This window comes from Macaca fascicularis, chromosome 16 (genome assembly GCF_037993035.2).
Source record: "Macaca fascicularis isolate 582-1 chromosome 16, T2T-MFA8v1.1".
Lineage (NCBI taxonomy): Eukaryota > Metazoa > Chordata > Mammalia > Primates > Cercopithecidae > Macaca > Macaca fascicularis.
The window spans coordinates 17,827,307-17,845,613 of record NC_088390.1 but is presented as its reverse complement, the minus strand read 5'-3'; the positions used below and the strand labels follow the sequence as shown (position 1 = coordinate 17,845,613).

The 18,307-nt window shown below is 56.7% G+C and overlaps 1 protein-coding gene and 1 long non-coding RNA gene across 4 annotated transcripts in view; one reads left to right on the top strand and one right to left on the bottom strand.

Moving 5' to 3' along the window:
* The window catches only part of RAI1 (retinoic acid induced 1), a 192,844-nt gene that overhangs the window by 132,295 nt on the left and 42,242 nt on the right, over positions 1-18,307 (bottom strand). For all 3 annotated transcript variants that reach the window (XR_012425321.1, XM_065532291.1, XM_065532292.2), the window contains exon 2: positions 17,114-17,248. The gene's annotated coding sequence lies outside the window, so the exon portion shown is untranslated. The remainder of the gene's footprint in view (positions 1-17,113; positions 17,249-18,307) is intronic.
* Positions 17,181-18,307, top strand: part of LOC141408761 (uncharacterized) — a 28,462-nt gene continuing 27,335 nt past the window's right edge. The window contains exon 1 of the long non-coding RNA XR_012425334.1: positions 17,181-17,472. This is a non-coding gene — a long non-coding RNA (uncharacterized lncRNA). The remainder of the gene's footprint in view (positions 17,473-18,307) is intronic.

Here is an 18,307-nt window from a genome sequence, read left to right as displayed (position 1 = left end):
GCAAAGCCCCCAGCACAGCATCAGGTCTCTTTCCCACCTGGTCCTCTTTAGGGCGCAGAGCAGATGAACCACTTCTACCAGGGTGGGTGGGGAGCAAAGAAGAGATGGGTGACCCCCAGCTCTCCAGAGGTGGCTGTGTTGGGGTTCCAGCCTTCCAGGTAGTGTTTCTGAGGAAGAGGCACACCACCGGCCCCTGGGACCTAAGGGTTCTCTGGATGACAGAGGAGGAGCTAGGGACCCCTGGCCAGGGTCCTCCCCAAAGGGGCCCTGGACCACCAGCACAGCTTGGGGCAGGCAGGACCCCTAGAGGCTGCACAGCTCCTTTCCCCCTGAGCACAGAGAAGCCCAAGGTCTCCCAAGGCCCTAGCTGGGCACTAAGCCCAGAGCCCCAGGCACAGGGCTTACCCCATGCGGTTGAATACCCTCTTCAATGGACGCTGATGTCTGATCCCCAGCTATCCCCACTTTGGAAGGGCTCAGCTTGGCCTGTGATTCCCTCAGGGTGGGGCTGCGGCATCTGGAGGCTTCCATCCCCCCTCCCAGTGGGGAGAGGGAGCTGCCACGCGGTGAGTCATGTCAGCTCAGCGGCTCTATGTGCCTGGGGGAAGGGCTGAGCACCGCTGCCCTCCATCTGGGCCCAAGGCGACAAGGTCAGCCCCCGTGGCCCACTGGCTGGCTGGACTGGTGTCTGGGACCCACCCCAGGCGGCCTCCGGGTAGTTCCCACTGCTCCAGGACCACCCTCACCACCCCGCACCACCACCAACGCAGGGAGACTGAGCCTGCTCAGAGTGGGGTGGTGGCTTAAGGCCTCAAAATCCCCAAGGAGTGGAGGTAGGGATGGGGTCTGTGGGGCAGCTGGAGGTCAGGGGAAGCAGGCAGGTGCTGGAATGTGTGGTGGGGATGGGTTGTCTGGAGCTGAGACAGAGCAAAGCTTTCCTAGCTCTGGAAGGCAGGAGGGGCCACAGCCCCATAAGCAGCAGGCATCCCAGGCCCTGTGGCCACAGGTTCCCTGGCCCCTGGCTGCCAGATTCTCTCCCTGCCTCCTTATCCCTCCCCATCTCTCCCTGCTCTGCCCTCTTCTTTCTCTCCCTCCTGGTCAGGGCTGCTAAGCAAATGGATTGCAAATGGGATCGTGCGTTTTCATTTGCACCCACCTTTGCTTCCCCAGCTCCTGGGGGCTGGCTTGTCCCATCCTGTCCAGCCATCTCTGTCTTCCCTTCCTTGGAGGGCAGCCATAGCCACACCTCTACCAAGAATAGGCTGTGAGCTTCCAGACGCCAGGGGTCAGGTGAGCTAGTGACAGAGCCTTGCAGAGCTTGGCTCCTATCTCCACGGTTTTCAAGAGAGCCTTTACTGGGCGTGTGGCTGCCCCAGTGTGTGAGCAATGTGCACAGAGGAGGCGGCCTCACTCCCGTTCTTCACTTCAAATTGCCTGTCTCCCTTGTCATACAACTTGTCTCCCCCAGGGGTGGAGGAGGCCCTGGGCAGGCTGTTCCCACTGACAGAAATTTCCTGAGTGCCAGGAAAACATACCTCAGAAATAACACTGGTGACAGCTGCTGCCCTTCCCCAGGATACTACCGGCAGCATGCTGGCCTGTCTGGGTAAGGCTGGGGGCCCGTGTATTTATAAAAACAGGGAGGACAGCCCATGCTTGTAGCACTGAGTCCTTCTAAGGTAATGCAGGCCTGAAAACGCCTACCAAGTCAACCCATTTCCCAGATGGAGAAGACTGAGACCCAGAAGGGCCCACAAGTAGACTCTCTGGCCCTCTACAGGCCATCAGGGTCCAGTGAGTACAGCAGCTTCCTGCGTGGTGCCTGGGTTGCCTGAGTGCAGACACACACAGCTGCAAGCTGGCAGTTGCTACATTTACCCCAGCACCTCAGAGCCACCTTGAGAAGCTCATGGAGGGGTGGGCCCCAGGCTCATTTCAAGTCCATGGCTTCTCCCAGTTTCCTGCTGGTCCCTGGAGTCCTCTGCCCCCGCCTTCACCGGCAGACAGGCCAGGCCCAAGGCCGTGTGGGACAGCAGGGACCACCCAGGTGGCGGAGGCTCCTCCCAGCCTGACCGCAGCAGCCGGGAAAACAGGCTCCTCAGCTGCACCCTCCAGCCCACCCCACCCCGCCCCGCCAGGCCAGCCGCCTCACCCAGCACTGAACCAGGAACTGGGCCTGCTGCCAGCCAGCCCACCCCACCCGTACCACAGCCCCTCACCCACCCAGCCCACCCCTCGGCGCCCGCCAGATATGGGAGGAGGCAGTAGTCTCCTGGTACTCACTGCCTCATGCTACCCTAGCCTAGATCACCCCCTCACCTTCCTCTGTCAGGGCTCAGGGGGAGAGGCAGCTGCCATGCTGGCCTGAGCCCATGAACCCCTCGACCCTGTCTCCTTGAGCAGCAGCCATCCACCTCACGCCCACCACCAGCATGTGAAGCCACCTGCCCCCTTGGGATGGCACTGCCTCCCTCCTTCTGGAGCCAGGGCAGGGGGCGCCCCCTCCCCCCGCCAGGGGCAGGGTCTCTGTGCCTGCCTTACACTTCTGAGGCTGGATCACTGAGGCTGAAATTTCAATTAAGGAAGAGAAATAATTACTCTGGGGCTCCAGGCCTGCTCAAGTGGTGACAGGCCTCAATATCTGCTTCTCTGGAGTAGAAGGAGGTGGCTGGGGTCCCCCGCCCTGAAATCAGGCTGAGCCCAAGAAGGGCCCTGGACCCTTGCCCATGTTCAGCCTTGCAGCCCCCCTCCATCTGTCTGCTGCAATGAGGCCAGCCTCAGGTGTCCCCAAGGTAGGGGGATATGGGGTGGGGGGATGGAGGAAAGGTGCAGGCTGCTGGCAGAGGGGGCTGGGGAGCAAGCCTCAGCTGGCTTGACAAAATTGAATTAAATTAAATTTAACCATTCAGTCACTGCCTATCCCTGTGGTGAGCCTAGAGGCTGCCAAGACCCCACCAGAAGCAGGTAGGGACCCCAAGAGCAAGACTGGGCAGCTCTGGCCTCCTTCTGGTAGGATTCCAGCACAGGCCAGGGGTTGGTGGGGGTGGCAAAGGCTGCATTCTGGAAAGGCTCCTCAGAAACCCCCTCTGCAGCTCAGCAGGAGTGAGTCTGGGCAAGACCCTCCCCCGGGCCATCTGCAAAACAAGGACCACAGGTGGGGTCTCTGGGCCCCTGAGACCCTCCCCTATTGCCTCTTCAAGTGGCCTTGAAACAGCCAGGCTGAGCTGTGACACCCTCATCTTCAGAAAACTCCTTCCCTAGAAATGTCCCATCCTCAATCCAAAAATGTCCCTTCTCTGAGAATGACCTGTTTCCTCCCCAGAAATGCTTGATTTTAACCCAGAAATTCCCTAGCTCCAGAATGTTCCATTTCCAGAAATGCTCCATCTTATCTCCAGAAATATTCCCCCTCATCTTCAAATGTAATCCATTTCCAGAAATGCCAGTGGTCTATAGAGGCTCCACCCTAACTCCAAGAATGTTCCACTTCCAGAAATGCCACATCCCATCTCCAGAGATGTTGCATTTCAGCTCCAAAAATACCTCATCTTCAGAAGTGCCCTATTTTATTTCCAGAAATACTCCAGCATCATCTTCAAAAACACACCACTTCCAGAAGTATTCTAGTTTCTCTCTAGAAAGATTCCATTTCCAGAAATGTCCCATCTCTAGCAATGCTCAGAATCCAGAAAAGCCTCATCTTTACTCCTCAAAAATGCCCTCTCCCATCTCCAGAAATGTTCTCATTTCATCTTCAGAAATGCCCCTCCTCCAGAAATGCTTTTCATCTGTTCTCTAGAAACGTCCTCATCCTGTCTCCAGAAACACCATGTCTCATTTCTAAAAGCATTCCATTTCTGGAAATGTTCCAGCTTGTATCTGGAAGTGTGCATGGCATCTCCAGAAAGGTCTCTCCATCTGGTCCAGATGCTGCAGAAACACAAAGACCCACTTCCTTCTAGATCTCCTACAGAGAAGCTAAGCAGCGACTGGGCCTCCTCCCCACCCGTTCCTCTGTTCCTTGGGACCTGTCGGCCATCTGCTGGGCCTGCTCTTATCCCAGAGCAAGGACAAAGTCAAGAGCAGTGCTGGCAGGTGCCAAGGTCTCTGGGAGGGGGAGCATGAATGGTCAGGGTTTGGAATGACTGAGAGCCTCCCAGGACTCAGCACAGCTCCCTCCAGACACGTTCTAGCCACAAACACCTCCACTGGCCCAAGTGCACATACTCACAGTTCACAGTCAATATCCACACAGCCCAGAAATGTGCCCCCTCCTCCAGGGCCATATGCAATGCACACTCACAACATGCAAACCCACACTCAACCCTTGAAGCCCCACCCGCACAAGTACACACAGTGTACACAGATGCACGCACATAACACAGATACACAAACAAGTCCACTGTCACACATCACACACCCACACACACAATCACAGTCCCCCACATTCTTCAGGCCTCTCGTGGGCCAAGTTGAGAGGACACCTAGGGGTAGAAGCCCTGTCAGTCCCTCCAACCAGGCTGGGTTGGCAAGACAGGGCCACCTCAGAACTGCCGCCGAGAGACACACAGCCCTAGGCACTTTGCGCGTAGAAGGGACCACAAAAGAGAGGAAGGCACAGGTTGGGCATCTGCTTGCATACCTACCCACCTAAGATGTGGCACCCACTACCTCCTGGAGCATCCCAGGCCACTTCTAGATCACTTCTGAATGACAGGAAGTGCCTCTTTGGGCCGGGCATGGTGGCTCACACCTGTAATCCCAGCACTTTGGGAGGCTGAGGTGGGTGAATCACTTGAGGTCAGGAGTTCAAGACCAGCCTGATCAACATGGTGAAACCCCAACTCTAATAAAAACACACAAAAAATTAGCTGGGCATGGTGGCGCATGCCTGTAGTCCCAGCTACTTGGGGGGCTGAGGCAGGAGAATCACTTGAACCCAGGAGGCGGAGGTTGCAGTGAGCCCAGATCACGCTCCAGCCTGGGTAACAAGAGCGAAACTCCGTCTCAAAAAAAAAAAAAAAAAAAAAAAGCCGGGCATGGTGGCTCATGTCTGTAATCCTAGCACTTTGGGAGGCCGAGGGGTGGATCACCTGAGGTCAGGAGTTCAAGACCAGCCTGACCAACATGGTAAAACCCTGTCTCTACTAAAAATACAAAGTATTTGCTGGGCGTGGTGGTGGGCGCCTGTAATCCCAGCTACTCGGAAGGCTGAGGCAGGACAATTGCTTGAACCCGGGAGGCAGAGTTGCAGTGAGCTGAGATCATGCCTTTGCACTCCAGCTTAGGCGACAGAGCAAGACTCCATCTCAAAAAAAATAAATAAATAAAATAAAAAAATAAGGCCGGGCGCGGTGACTCAAGCCTGTAATCCCAGCACTTTGGGAGGCTGAGACGGGTGGATCACGAGGTCAGGAGATCGAGACCATCCTGGCTAACACAGTGAAACCCCATCTCTACTAAAAAATACAAAAAAACTAGCCGGTCGAGGTGGCGGGCGCCTGTAGTACCAGCTACTCGGGAGGCTGAGGCAGGAGAATGGCGTAAACCCGGGAGGCGGAGCTTGCAGTGAGCTGAGCTCCAGCCACTGCACTCTAGCCTGGGCGAAAAAGCAAGACTCCGTCTCAAAAAGAAAAAAATAATAAAAATAAAACAAAAGAAAGTTCCTCTTTGGATGGAACGGAAACCTTTCTGTCACCTCTGTCCACACAAGCAAGTCCTGCTCTCTGGAGGTGCAAAGCCCATTTCCTGTTGAGATTTCAAACAGATTCTCTCCTCCCTGCCCCATGTCAGGTGGGAAAGGAAAGAGGGACGGCTGTTCCTGGGGAACGGGGCCTGGAAATAGCTTTGTGGAGGGCGAGCTGGTGTCAGAACATGCAGATACACACACACTTAGATGTACAAACATGCAAGCACAGATACGTGCCCCCGTGTGTGTCCAAGGAGCTCACACGCAGACACGCAGGCAGGCATGTAATACACCTAAACACGCTGAACTGCACATAAGGAAGCAGGTGATGGGCCCACTGGTCTGCACCAGGTCTGTCCCTGACACCTCTGCAGTGGAAATTCTTGGAGCCTTCAGGTGGGTGGGAGGGAAAACGGGGTCTGTCTCCATGAACCCCATTCCCGGTGGGCTTGGTTAGCTCTGGTCTGCTCCCACAGGAGGATAATTACCATTTATTAAGCCTCCCAGTTTAGAATCAGCCACAATTAACTGGAACCTCCTTAACATCCCCCCAACTTTTTATTGTTTTGAGACAAGGTCTCGCTCTGTCACCCAGGCTGGAGTGCAGTGGAACAATCTTGGCTCACGGCAGCCTTGACCTCCCAGGCTCAGGTGATCCTCCCACCTCAGCTTCTGGAGTAGCTGGGACTACAGGTACTCACCACCATGCCTGGCTAAATTAAAAAAAAAAATTGTAGAGAGAGGGTCTCGCTATGTCAAGCCCCTTTTTTGGTCCTTGGGGGCTAAAGGCAGGCGTGAACAGCACTTGAACATGCCCTTCAGTTTGCCTTCTATGTGGACTCCTTTGTGTGACACCCCCCAACTAGCCAGCGCTTGACTAGAAACAAGGCTTCAATGTCTGTCCTCACGCATCCTCCTCAATCCCTCCCTGTGTCCCAGATGCTCATTTTCTCTCTGCCTAGACCTCTCTCCTCTAGGAACCAAGATCCTCACCCAAAAATGTGAGAAAAATAAACCCCAGCAGTGGAAGACAAATCAGAACGTACACGTGGTCACAGGGCCCAAGATGGCCAGACCTTTGCATTGGGTGGTGAGGGGGCCCCGGGTCCCCCAGCCCCCAGGAGCAGCCAGGCCTTCTGCAGAGGCTTCTGCATTGGTATTCTCTGTCCCTCACAGCCCAAATTACACCGGCTCTCCTGGGACCCTTTTATCGCACATTGTCACTTCAGCAAAAGGTTATATACGAGAACATGGAAATCCCTCCCGCATGTTAACTAAAGGAGCATTTTAAAAAACGCACCAGAGAAAGAAGCCCACCGAAGAGCCAATTTTTTCAGTGTCTTAGAGAGAACGAGCACTGGACTGGGAGTCAGGAGTCGGAGTTCTTGTCAGGGTCCTGCCCTTACTGGGACCTGGGGCATGCCATGTCACTTCCCCGAGATCCAGTGTTCTCATCTGCTGAAAATGAGAATAAAAGCACCCACAATGGTGCTCTATCAGGGATGCTGTGAGGGTCATCTGAATGCCTGGAATGAATGAATCATCTTATAGAACAAGCAGAATCTGATTGGTGTTAGTATTCAGGCTTTGCCAACCAAGTACTTAACAGGCAAGGAGAACACGGTATTATTCCCCAAGCATTCTGCGTCCCTTCACACCTCCTTATCTTTCCCCACGCAGTGCCCCGCACCTGGTGCACCCTTTCTTTTTCTTTCTGGCCTGGAGTATTCTCAGAAAACACCAAGACCCAGTTTGGAATCAGTTTCTCAGTTTTGACATTTACTAGATGAGCTTCAAAGACATAATCTGCCTCAGATCAGGGAAAGCCAGGATGCCAGGGCAGGAACCCAGGTCTAAGCAGTGTGGCAAGCTCCAGAGTGCCAGGGCCCAGCTGGCACATGAGTGGGCACTGCAAGGAACCAGGTGACTCAGAAGGTGGCAGCCCCGTGGCAGCTCTGCCGATAGTGCCCTGTGGGTGTGTGGCCCTGCAATGCCGACCTGATTTTTTTTTTTCAGGGAAGCAAAATGTAGAATTTGTATGTGAAATCCAATGTTATTGTTAAAACCCTGGGTTGGCCAAACAGCGCCCACCTGGGGGCACTGCCAGAGGACAACCTCTGGCCTGTGTGCTCAAGCCCTGGCCTCTCTGTGGAAGAGATGGCAGAGGAGGCAGCAGGCTCTGCACAGGGCATGGGAGAGTGAGGGTCTTCCAGGCAGGGCCAAGGGGACAGGCAGGAGCAACAGCTGGGCAGCAGGACTGCACGAAGCAGGGTTAACTGGCGAGGAGAAGGCTGGCCGCCAGGTAGCAGTAGCCTCTGGGCCTTGGTCAAATGGGGATGATAACAGAGCCCAGCTCCGGCAGGTGATGAGAGGAGTGCGCCAGGAGCTCCTGGCGTGAGAACAGGCTCAGTTGGGACCTGTAGGATGAATGAGGGAGGAAGAGATTCTTAAAGAAGTCTGCACACCCCAGGAGAACACAAGCCCTTTATAGAGATGCCCAAGGAAGGACGTCACCTGCCTGGCATCACACAGCAGCTGACTAAGTGAATGGCAGATCCAGTCACCACACTGTGACCCGTGATCCCATTCCCCTCCCCCAGACAGAAGGCCACAAACATGGGGAGCGTCCTGAGGAGTACTAAGAAGATCTTCCCTGCTCCAACCTGTTCCTGCTTCAGGCCTGTGGCCTGCCCGGGACTCCGCCACCAGACAGCTTCTGTCCGAGTTAAGCAGTGCCTTCTTCTCAGTAAGGAGGCCAACGCTCCCAACATAGCCCAGGGTTCGGCCGCAGGCTCACTTCTTACCAGCCATGGGCCTTGAACCACAGTTGCCAGACCTTTCCAAGCCTCAGCTTCTTCATCTGTAAAATGGGTATGGCAGGAATCTTTCACTGGCAAGGAAGGTCTGAAGACTGGAAACAGCAAAGTGCCCAGGGTTGGGCACCTAGGAGGCCTCACCGAGAAGAAGCTCTGAACGCGACAGTTCCAGGTATCATTCTTATTCCCCCCGCCACTGCCTCCCCCAGCGATCCTCCTCCAGCCTGCACCAGGCTCTGAGAACAGGCTCTGGGCACTGTTCCTCTCCGTGCTGAGCTTTCTTTCAGGGAATTATAATCTGCTGAGCTTTAATTACCAGTCCCCCAGGACCATCACCTACTTCCCCAGCCGAGACTGAACAGTCCCTCCCAGTGCACAGCTCACAGGGGATGCAGGGCTAGGCTGAGCTGCTCTGGGCTTAGGCAAGAGCTTGGGGAGATGGTCAGGTCCCTGCTTCCCTCTAGACCAGAGTTCCAGGCCTGCACAGCAGCTCCAGGAGGAGGGAGGCTGCTCTCATCCAGCCCACACCCCAGAGGACTCAGGAGTTCCCAGGGAGGAAACTGAGGCCCCACTCAGGTCCTCTTCTGATCCTCTTGAGCCTCTCCTCATCGTCCCTGTGTGTTCCCACTGCTGAGACTTAGCTCCAGCCATGCTCTCTGTCCAGAGCACCCGTCTTTTCCTACTGCCTTCAAGATAAAACTCTTCAAGCAGTCAAGGCCCAGACTCTTTTGTGGCCTCAGTCCCTGCCTCCGCCTCTCCAATCCCACCTGCTTGCCACCCACACCCCCGGGCCTCTGGCATGCTCTGTCCTGCAGCCAACATCCTTCCTTCTGCAGCAAAATGCTTGCTCTTGGAGACCCAGCCCCTGTCCCTTTGGGTGCCTTGGCCAGGGCACCTCGGCCAGACCCTTGGGGCCATCAGCAGATCCTGTGAAAGGACTGAAGAGAATGAAACACAGCCTGTAAACGAGGCATGAATCAGATGTGCAGGACAGGCCTGGCCGCCGGGCGCCCCAAGCACAGGGTCAGGCTGACCTGGTTCAGGCTGATCCCAACACCGTGTGTATGGCCCCTCTGCTCCCACGTCCTCACCTTTAGGAGGGCTACCAAGGGCTAGGTGGGTATGAGAAGCACACCAGGCTGGCACCATGCCTGGCATCTGGCAGTTCCCAGGGCCCTGCAGAGCTTGCTTCCTTGGGCATCGCCTGCCCTGCTGCCTAGAAAGGGCTCTCTCTCAGCCACTCAGGGGCTCTGGCCCAAGGTCCCAGACTGCGAGTGAGCCCAGAGTAAGGCCCCTGTGGCTGGGACACCCACAGCAGAGTGGCACTGGCGAAGCTTCTCTCTCTGCCCCGTGCCGCCCTTGGAAAGGTCTGCTCCAGCCTACCCTCCTGGGTCAACAAAGTCTCATCCTGTGCCTTGGTCCCCCAGTCTGGTGACAGCACCTCATATGACACCCCAGCCCTGGCAGGGCCTCACTGGCCTAGACTTGGGCAGGGGAGCTCCCCTCTGGGAGCCCCAGCTTTGCCATCCCTGCCCCACTTGTATTACAGGATGGTCATAGTGACCACTGGGCAGCAGCAATGAAGCCAGGAGGCTGCACTAGTGGCCCCGGGTCTGAATCTCGTCGTAGGGGCGCTGCTGAATTTGGTGACGACACATACAGACCAGGAAGTATCATGTCAACATCTGAATCCTGGTCCTGAGACAGTGGGCAACAGGCGCCGCGGGCTGCATCCCCACGGCTGCCCTGGCAGAGCTGAGCTACTGCGCCTCGTGAGGGCCAGGCAGCCACCACATCCTCATCAGCGCTGCCTGTCTGGCCCTGCGGGGCCTAGGGGTGGGTGGCCCCTGCATTATGCAAACATGAGTTCATCTTCTGATCACTCCTCCAAGTAACACGTTTGCATTTTAAGCAGGGCCTTCCATGCTCTGACCTCGGCAGTGACTAACGGAAGCATTTCAAGCCCTGGGAAGGGCAGGAAAGGGATATTTAGCAGGAAGGCAGATACCAACATCACAAAAACTGCTCCTGAAAGGTGGCATCTTGCAGGGATGACCCAGCACAGGCAGGGTCTCTCTGCCCGCTTCAGTGCAAAGGGTTTTTTGTGGAATGAGTGAACATCTGCCTGCCTCTCTCCCAGTTCTGCCTTAGGGAACAGGTGGATGCTGACTTCCTGTTCTGCCCGCCCCTCTGATCCCTCATGATACTGTTTCTGGCTCCTGCTAAGATATGGGACCAGGTTCAGCAAATCTCACTAGGACCTACCCCAGCAGAAATCTCTCTCCCTTCTCCCACTCTACCTTTGATAACATAGCTTCAGGTGGGTCCAATGAGCATCTTTGCCCCCTAGAGGCTCATGCGGAGATGACAGTCACCTGAGCCCCAGACTGTCTCCTAGAAAGCACTGAAATGTGACAGTGTGTGTCCCTCCCCAGAAGCCAGCAAACCCAAGGCCCCTGCTATGGCAACACACAAGTGCCCTGAACGGACGGACAGGTGCACAAATGCACAAATGAGTCCCTGTGTGCGTTCCAGGGCTGCCAGGCACTTGAACAAACTTGACCTGGTTTTCCTTACTCTCTTGTCAGTCCTCTCCGGAAAAAGCTATGATCCCCATTATACAAAGGGGAAACTGAGGCTCAAAGAAGCAGAAAAAGCCCCCTCTCATGGCCAGCGATCTCACTTGCTTCTGGGTGTGGCCAAGCCACAGTGGGTCTCCTCCTCTCAGAGAAGCTGGGCTCAGGAAACATACAGGAGGCACATGGGTGGGTGGGAGTTGGCAGAGGTATGGCAGCAGGCAGGTCCCACAAGGGCTGAGATCTGTCACGCTTGTGAACCCCGCAACACCTGATGCTGGGGTGGAGGTGGAGGGTCGCCTGGTTTATTGTTATTACTACTCCTTTCTACCACCGTAGTCCTTACAGGGCTTACAGCAGACAGATAACCAGACAAGGCCCGGCGTGACTAGGCCCAGACTCCTTCCAGAAAAGGCGTGGCACAGGTACCCAGCAGTGTGGATACAGTGTCTTGAGCCTCACGGGGCACCTGTGGCTGGTCTGCCGTGAAACCATGAGCCAGTGTGGGCGAGGAGCGAGGTGGGGAGAGGCAGGCCTTGCCCAGGTTGGCAAAGGTGACCTGAGTCAGCCCAGGGCTGCTCCAGGCTAGTGAGTCACCCAGCTCCCCACGTGAATGGACATCACAGCCTCCCAGCCCTGTGCTGCTCGGACCCAGAAAGGAACCACCTCAGGGGTGCCATGGAGAAGGTCTTGTCATTGTGGGCCCCAGTTTCCCAGGGGTCCTGCAGAGGTAGGGGCTCATGGAGGGAATCTGGGGGCAGCTAGGAGCTATGAAGGGCATCTGGGCCTTGGGGTCAGAGGACTGGGTTCAATCTGGGGTTTCTAACTCCTGGCTGCACGACCTCAAGCACATCACTTCTTTGTAAAACTGGAACCACAAGCGCTGACTTGCAGGATCTGTGCAAACAACAAGCTCAGTGCCTGGCATATGAGTGGAGATCCATGGGGCTGGGTGGCTGCCACCCACTCCTGGGATCTCAGAGACCACCACCAGAAGAGAGTCCCTAAAATTAAAAGGAGAAGCTCCAATCAGACTTGGGCACGTGCCCCTAAACACCTTCTCACTTGACTCCCCCAGCCTGTGCTCCCCGCCGTGGGCTGCGGCTCCACCTGGCTGTACCCTGCCATTGGACCCTACCCCATTTTGCATCCTCTGCTCTCAGCCTCTTCCTTTCCCTGGCTGGGGGATGTGAGCAGGAATGGCTCAATCAGGATATAATCGTTTTTAATTAACGTGCGGATCATTTCACAGGCTGATCTCCTTGGAGACCAGAGGGAAGACGGTCTTTTAAGATTTTCTTTTGCCTCCCTCAACCCCACCCCTCCCTGTCGAAGGCCTTCCCCCACCCCGCTTCACCCACCCAGCCACAACCTTGAAGCAGCACAAAAGCCTGATGCCTGGATCCCTCCTGGGGCCATTAGGAGGAAAACAGTGTGCTCACACACAGACATGCACACACATGCACGCGCACGCACACACACACGACCGAGCTCGGGGGCACCCTCCCCTCCCCCCAGAAATGCACAAATGGGATCAGAGACTGACACCACAGAGGGGACACACACACAGAGGCACGCATGCACAACACATGCCCAAGCTGGAAGGCACACAAACCCCTTAAGAAATGCACAAACAGGATCACAGATGTGCACACATACACAAACACACCACAAAAACAGAGGCACCCACAGGCACACCACACACACAGACGTGCACACACAGATGCACATGTCCCTGGGGGCGCATCCAAGCACAGAGATACACCACAGAAATGTCCAAATGCTCACACTCACGGCAGGTTTCTCTCAACCTGGATGGTTGGTGTACTGCAGGGGAGGGGGAAGAAAGTCCCTGTCCTCTGATGGGGAGTCAGAGCCACAATTACCCTGTCCCCCACAAGCACCCCTAAAGCCCCTCCCCTGGGGTGTCCTACCACCTGCCCCATGAGGGACCTAGTGAAATAGGGAAGCCACCACCTCCAGGCCTTGCCTTCTTGACACCCACCGGCCAGACCTTCCCACCTCTGGCCCCCAAATAGCTGTTCCACTGGGCCCTGCACAGCCCACCCGGATGGCCAGCCTGACACCCGCACTGGGAGTGATGCCACCCAGCCACTTCCCTGGGTGCCCCATGAGGCCTTCAAGGTGAGGGGGCTTTCTCTCTTTTTTCTTCATTTCACTTACATCTTTTTTTCTTTTCCTTCTTTATCCTCCCCCCATTTTCTTCCTTCCAACTCCCTTCCCGCTTTTCTAATCCCTTGCTTTCTCTCCTACTGCCTCTGCTTACACTCTTTCTTCTCTCTCACTTTCTCTCTCCTTCTCTTCTCCCCAGGGGGTCTCCTGGGGTGAATCTCAGGCCAGAGATTTTAAGGTATACCCCATCCCCCACATCACTCCTTCATACCACATATCTGTGCCAACACCTGCCTCTGCTCCTGAACAGATCCAAGGTTAGGTCTATGACAAGTAAACTGAGGAATGGGGCAGGGACGCAACCACTAGGGTCCCCAGACACCTACAGTCCCACCCCTTCACTGCATCTGCTTTGGATCCTCAGTTTTTTGTCTGGAGAATGGGATGGCAAAGAGGAAGGGGCACTGTGGTGGGTAGGTGGGGCGAGCAACAAGGAGCCTGTGGCCACCAAATCCTGTGAACATACCCAGTTGGGGGTGGCCTAGGAGGGCCGAGAAGCCTGTCTGGGGCTCCAGCTGGCGGCACCAGGGGTAAGCTTGGGGTCTCAGTCCCCCCATCTGTGAAATGGGCAGCCTTAAAGACCTCAGGAATCTTTTCAGATGCGAAAACCAACATGGCAAATCAGTAGCTGGGTCTTCACTGCTGCAGAGCCCAGCAACTGCTGTGTGACCTTGGGACTTGCTTCCCCTCTCTGGGCTCTGGCTTCCTCTTCTGTCAAAGGAGGGAGGTCAGATAGGTGATTCATTGCCAAGGCTCTTTTCGGCTCTGGTGGAAGATTCTAGATTGTGGGGAAGGAAAAATAGTGTCCCACTTATCCAGAGAAAACTAGAGAAGCCGTTTCTCCCACTGCAGGCAATCGGAGCCTTCAGCATCAGCAGCGGCATTTTGAGCAAATCATTTGAAATATCAAGAAAAGCTCTCTATACAAAATATATCCACTACATCATTCATCAGGAACATCCAGAATGTTGGACAAAAGGGGAATATTAAGTAAATTATGGTACATCCACTTGATTGGAAAAGCCTGAAGACATTAACCATGGTGTTTATGAAGCACTGGTTACAAAACAGGAAAAGGCTCACATTATGCCGGCAAAGAAAGCAGGATATACATCTGAATATAGAGAATGACGACAAAGTCTTTAAAAAACAAACCAACCACCGAGTCGAAAAGGACTGGGAAGAACTACATCAAAATACTAACATTGTCAGAGCCCGCTAAGACTGTCAATAACCTTATTTTTCTCTTTTTTTTCCCCAGCATTTCTCTGAGTGCTATTTTACAATATATATTTCAAAAAGATTTAAAAAAATACACAAAGGCTAGATGCTTCCAATTGAGAAACTTTCCCTTTTCATTCATTCATCACTGATTCATTCACTCCGGTGTTTGGCTGGACAAACACAGGACACGGTGAGCGTCTGCTGTGTGCCAGGCCCTGGGGGCTCCAAGGAAGACAGAAGAAAAAGGTTTTTGAAAATGGAAACTCGAGGTCTGGGGAAGGGAAGGCAGCCCTACAAATAAGGGGGTTGTGCCACGGGGCATGAGCAGCATTGAATCCCTGCTGGTTTCAGTCCTGTCTCCCAGAGCCTCACCCAGGCCTCCCTCAGCTGCTAGGGTCTCCAGGTCCAACCTATGGGTCAGACACCCACCCTTGATGGCCAGGCCTGCAGCTGAGTGGGTGGGCGGGAAGGGTGGGGGTGGGGAGCAGGGCAAAGGCTTGCTCAGGAGCCTGGGCCAAGGGTAGAAGGGCCTCTCCCTTCCCTCTACCCCAGACCCATGGTGACTTCCCTTCCAGTTCCCCGATGGCCCTGGCTTGTAACCCCTCTTCCCTCCGGGCCAAAAGGCCACTGCCTTGCTGCCTGACCCTCTCTGGGCTCTGATTTCCGCCTCCCACAAGGTCCCTGAACAAGGCACCACCCAGCTGGGTCCTGTCGGGCTTTGAAGGGGGAGTCCAGAGTCTAGAATCTGCTAGCTCCAGTCAGCCGGTGTCATGCTGTTAGCAAGTCAGAGGGTCCAACAATGTTTTCCTGCTGTGTGGGGGCTGACAGATTTCTGGGGGAGGGTTAACTCTCTCTATTCCTGGACCAAGAGACAGAACAGCCTGAAAACAGTCTAGCCGCCCCCCTCCCTCTCAAAAGGTGCCTCCCCTCTCCCCCAGGAATCCTCATTTTAAGTAGGGAGAGGAATTGCCTTCACCTGCCTGGGTGTCTCTGGACCTGGCTCTCCAACCCAGGAAGAAAAAGGGGAGGGGGCACCTTGATCGCCTGGCTGCTTGCCTGGGAATCCAATTAAGGCTGATTTCCACGGGCTCTCCACTCCTCAATGCCAGTCCAGCTAGCCCTTCGCTCTTCCACGTCTCCCCTTCCTCTGCATCCCCCGATGGAGCAAAAGAATCTGGGGGCTTTTGAGTGCCAGGAAGCCTCTGACCCGGTGGTCCCCCCTTGGACTGAGTCCCTGCCTCAGGACTGCGGTCCCCAGAAATTTTCTGGGCTAGCATTTCCTTCCCATGGCCGCAGTGGGAAAGGAGAAGTTCCCACCACTCTCCTCCCCCTTCATCCTCCCCTCCTCCCGGCCCTGAGGGAGGGGGCGAGGCGTCCGGATCTCCGGGTCATCGGAGCAGCGTCTGCTGAGGATCGCAGGAGACAAACACTTCGTCACACAAGCACAGCACCCTCGGGATCACCTCTTTCAGACCGCATTGTACCGGAGGGGAGGAGGCTGAGGTTGGAGGGGCCCTCGACGTGCCTAAAGTCACCAGCCAATCGCCAAGCCCAAGAGGGGCTGCCATCCACGACCCCCGGCCGCGAACCCAAGCCTCTCACCTTCGCCGCGCACACCCCCCAACCCCCCTCCCTGCCCCGGCGCCATCCCAAGTCGACATCTCTAACCCAAACAAGCCCCTCCCCCGGGAGCCCCCTCCCCCTGCCCAAGGCCCAGGGTCAGCAGCCCCAGGAGGGACCTCCTCCCCACCCCACTCCCCCACGGCAGAGGTGCGAGATTTCATTGTCAGCCTGGCCACTCGACCGCGCGTGAGACTGGGGCGCAGGGCGGGGGGGACCACTGGGCAGGCTCTCGTGCGGGGAGTGGGGAGGGGTCTCCAGGGGAAGTGTTTGAAGCCGCTCCTGCAGCGCTGTCCATATCCGGAAGCCGCCGGGGAAGGGAGGAAGGCGGGGGTGGGGAGAGCGCGACCTTAAGCTCTGGCGGGCGGCGAGGAGGGGCCGCAGCGGCCGAGGAAGCGCCTGGAGGCGTCAGGGGCGCTGAGTCCCCAGGGAGGCCGCGCTCCCGGGAAGTTTCCCACCGGTTGCCCGGAGCAGGATCGGGCGCGCGGATCGCCCTCCCCGGTCCGACCAGCTTCGGGGCGCAGATTGAGAACTTGAACAGAACTCCTTCCTTCTCTGGCATCTCTCGCCTCCCCATCCGCGGCCACCAGCCCCGCCATCTCAGCCCCATGCCTTCCGCCAATACCACAGTCGCCAAGACCGCTCACCAATGCTTTGTGGAGGAAAGGGGAGGGGGGAATCCCCAGCACAACCAAACTGCGGCCAAAAGCGGCCAAAAAAAAAAAAAAAAGAAAAGAAAAAAAAAAAAAAAGGAAGAAAAATTCCTTCTCCTGAGACCGATTCCCTCAACCAGCGTGGAAAACCCCCAGACAGGCAAATCCGCAACTCCAGCCAAGATCCCGGCGCAGCGGGAGGGGTGTCCGCGGCGGGCGGCGACCCCAGCCTGCAGCCCCGGGCTCGGGGCAGGTCTGCGCGCGGCGGTGGGCCGGGGGCTCGGGGAGTCCTGGCGCCCACAGCGGCCCGCCGAAGACACAAAGCTCCGCCGCCAACAATACCTGCGGGCTCCTCCTGGGTCTCCCGGGCGCCGGCGCTGCGCGTCTAGCCGTCTCCCTTTCCCCCGCCGTCTCTCTCCTCCTCTCGCTCACGCTCTCCCTCTCGCCTCTTCCAGAACGCGGTGACCAGATGAGATCCTTGGGAGAAACAAATGTGAGCGCTCGCACGATTCCTTTCTCTCGCCAGCCGCTCGCAGCGGCCCCAGGCTCGCTCCTCTCCCTCGCGCTCCCGTGCGCGCCGCGCCTCTCGCACCCCGCGTTTCCTTCTTAGCAGCCCCTGCGAGCGCCCTCAGTAGCCATTATTCACAGGCCGCCGGGGGACAGGAGGTAATTAGAGACGGCCCCGTGGCCGCATCCACTCGGTAAGCGCGGTGCTGGCGCGGGGCGCGCGCGGGGAGGGGCGCGCGACGAGGGGGCTTGGCTGCGCGCAGCCCGCGCCCCAGACGCGGGGGAAGGGAGGAGGAGGAGGGGGCAGGGAAGGAGGCGGCGGGCGGGGGGACGAGTGATGAGCTCTGGAAGGGAGCAGGAGGAGGGGGCGCCGGGGAGACGCTCCCTTGGCTCTCACCACGGGGCCTCGGGGTCACCGGCTGCGAGGCTCCGAGGCGCTTAGGGACGGGGGGGGGGTGTGAGTGTGAGAGTGCGCGCGCGCGCGGGCGTGTGTGTGTCAAAGAGAGGAGGGGAGGGAGGGAACGCTTTAATATTTTTCTAGTGACTTACGAGCCTGCGGGTGAGGTCTTGGCTGTGCGTTTAGGTCCGTGTATCAGTGTGGCTGTATATTTCTGGTCTGTCCTACGAGTGAATGTCACGGGGCTTGGAGGGAGGGGGGTCTGGATACAAGCTTGTGAATGTGTTTCTGGGTCTCGGCGGGACTGAATGATGCGGCGCTGCGTGGGGTTGTGTGTCTGTGCGATTGTTTATAGGGGGGTTGTGCGACTCCGTGAGGTACTGCGTGGGTGGGATTGCGCCTGTGTGCGGTTGTGTGTGTATGGGATTGTGCCTGCGTGGGGCTGAGTGTCCGGAGGACAGTTGTGTGGCCGTGTGGGTCTGTTTGCGAGTGGGCTTGTGGGTGTGTGGGGCTGCACATGTAGGGGCAGTGCGCCTGTGCGGGGCTTTGGGTTAACGAAAAGGGCTGTGGTATCTGCAGGCGGTCGTGTGTGTGGTTGGATCTGCGTGGGGTCTGAAGCCTGGCGGGTGGGG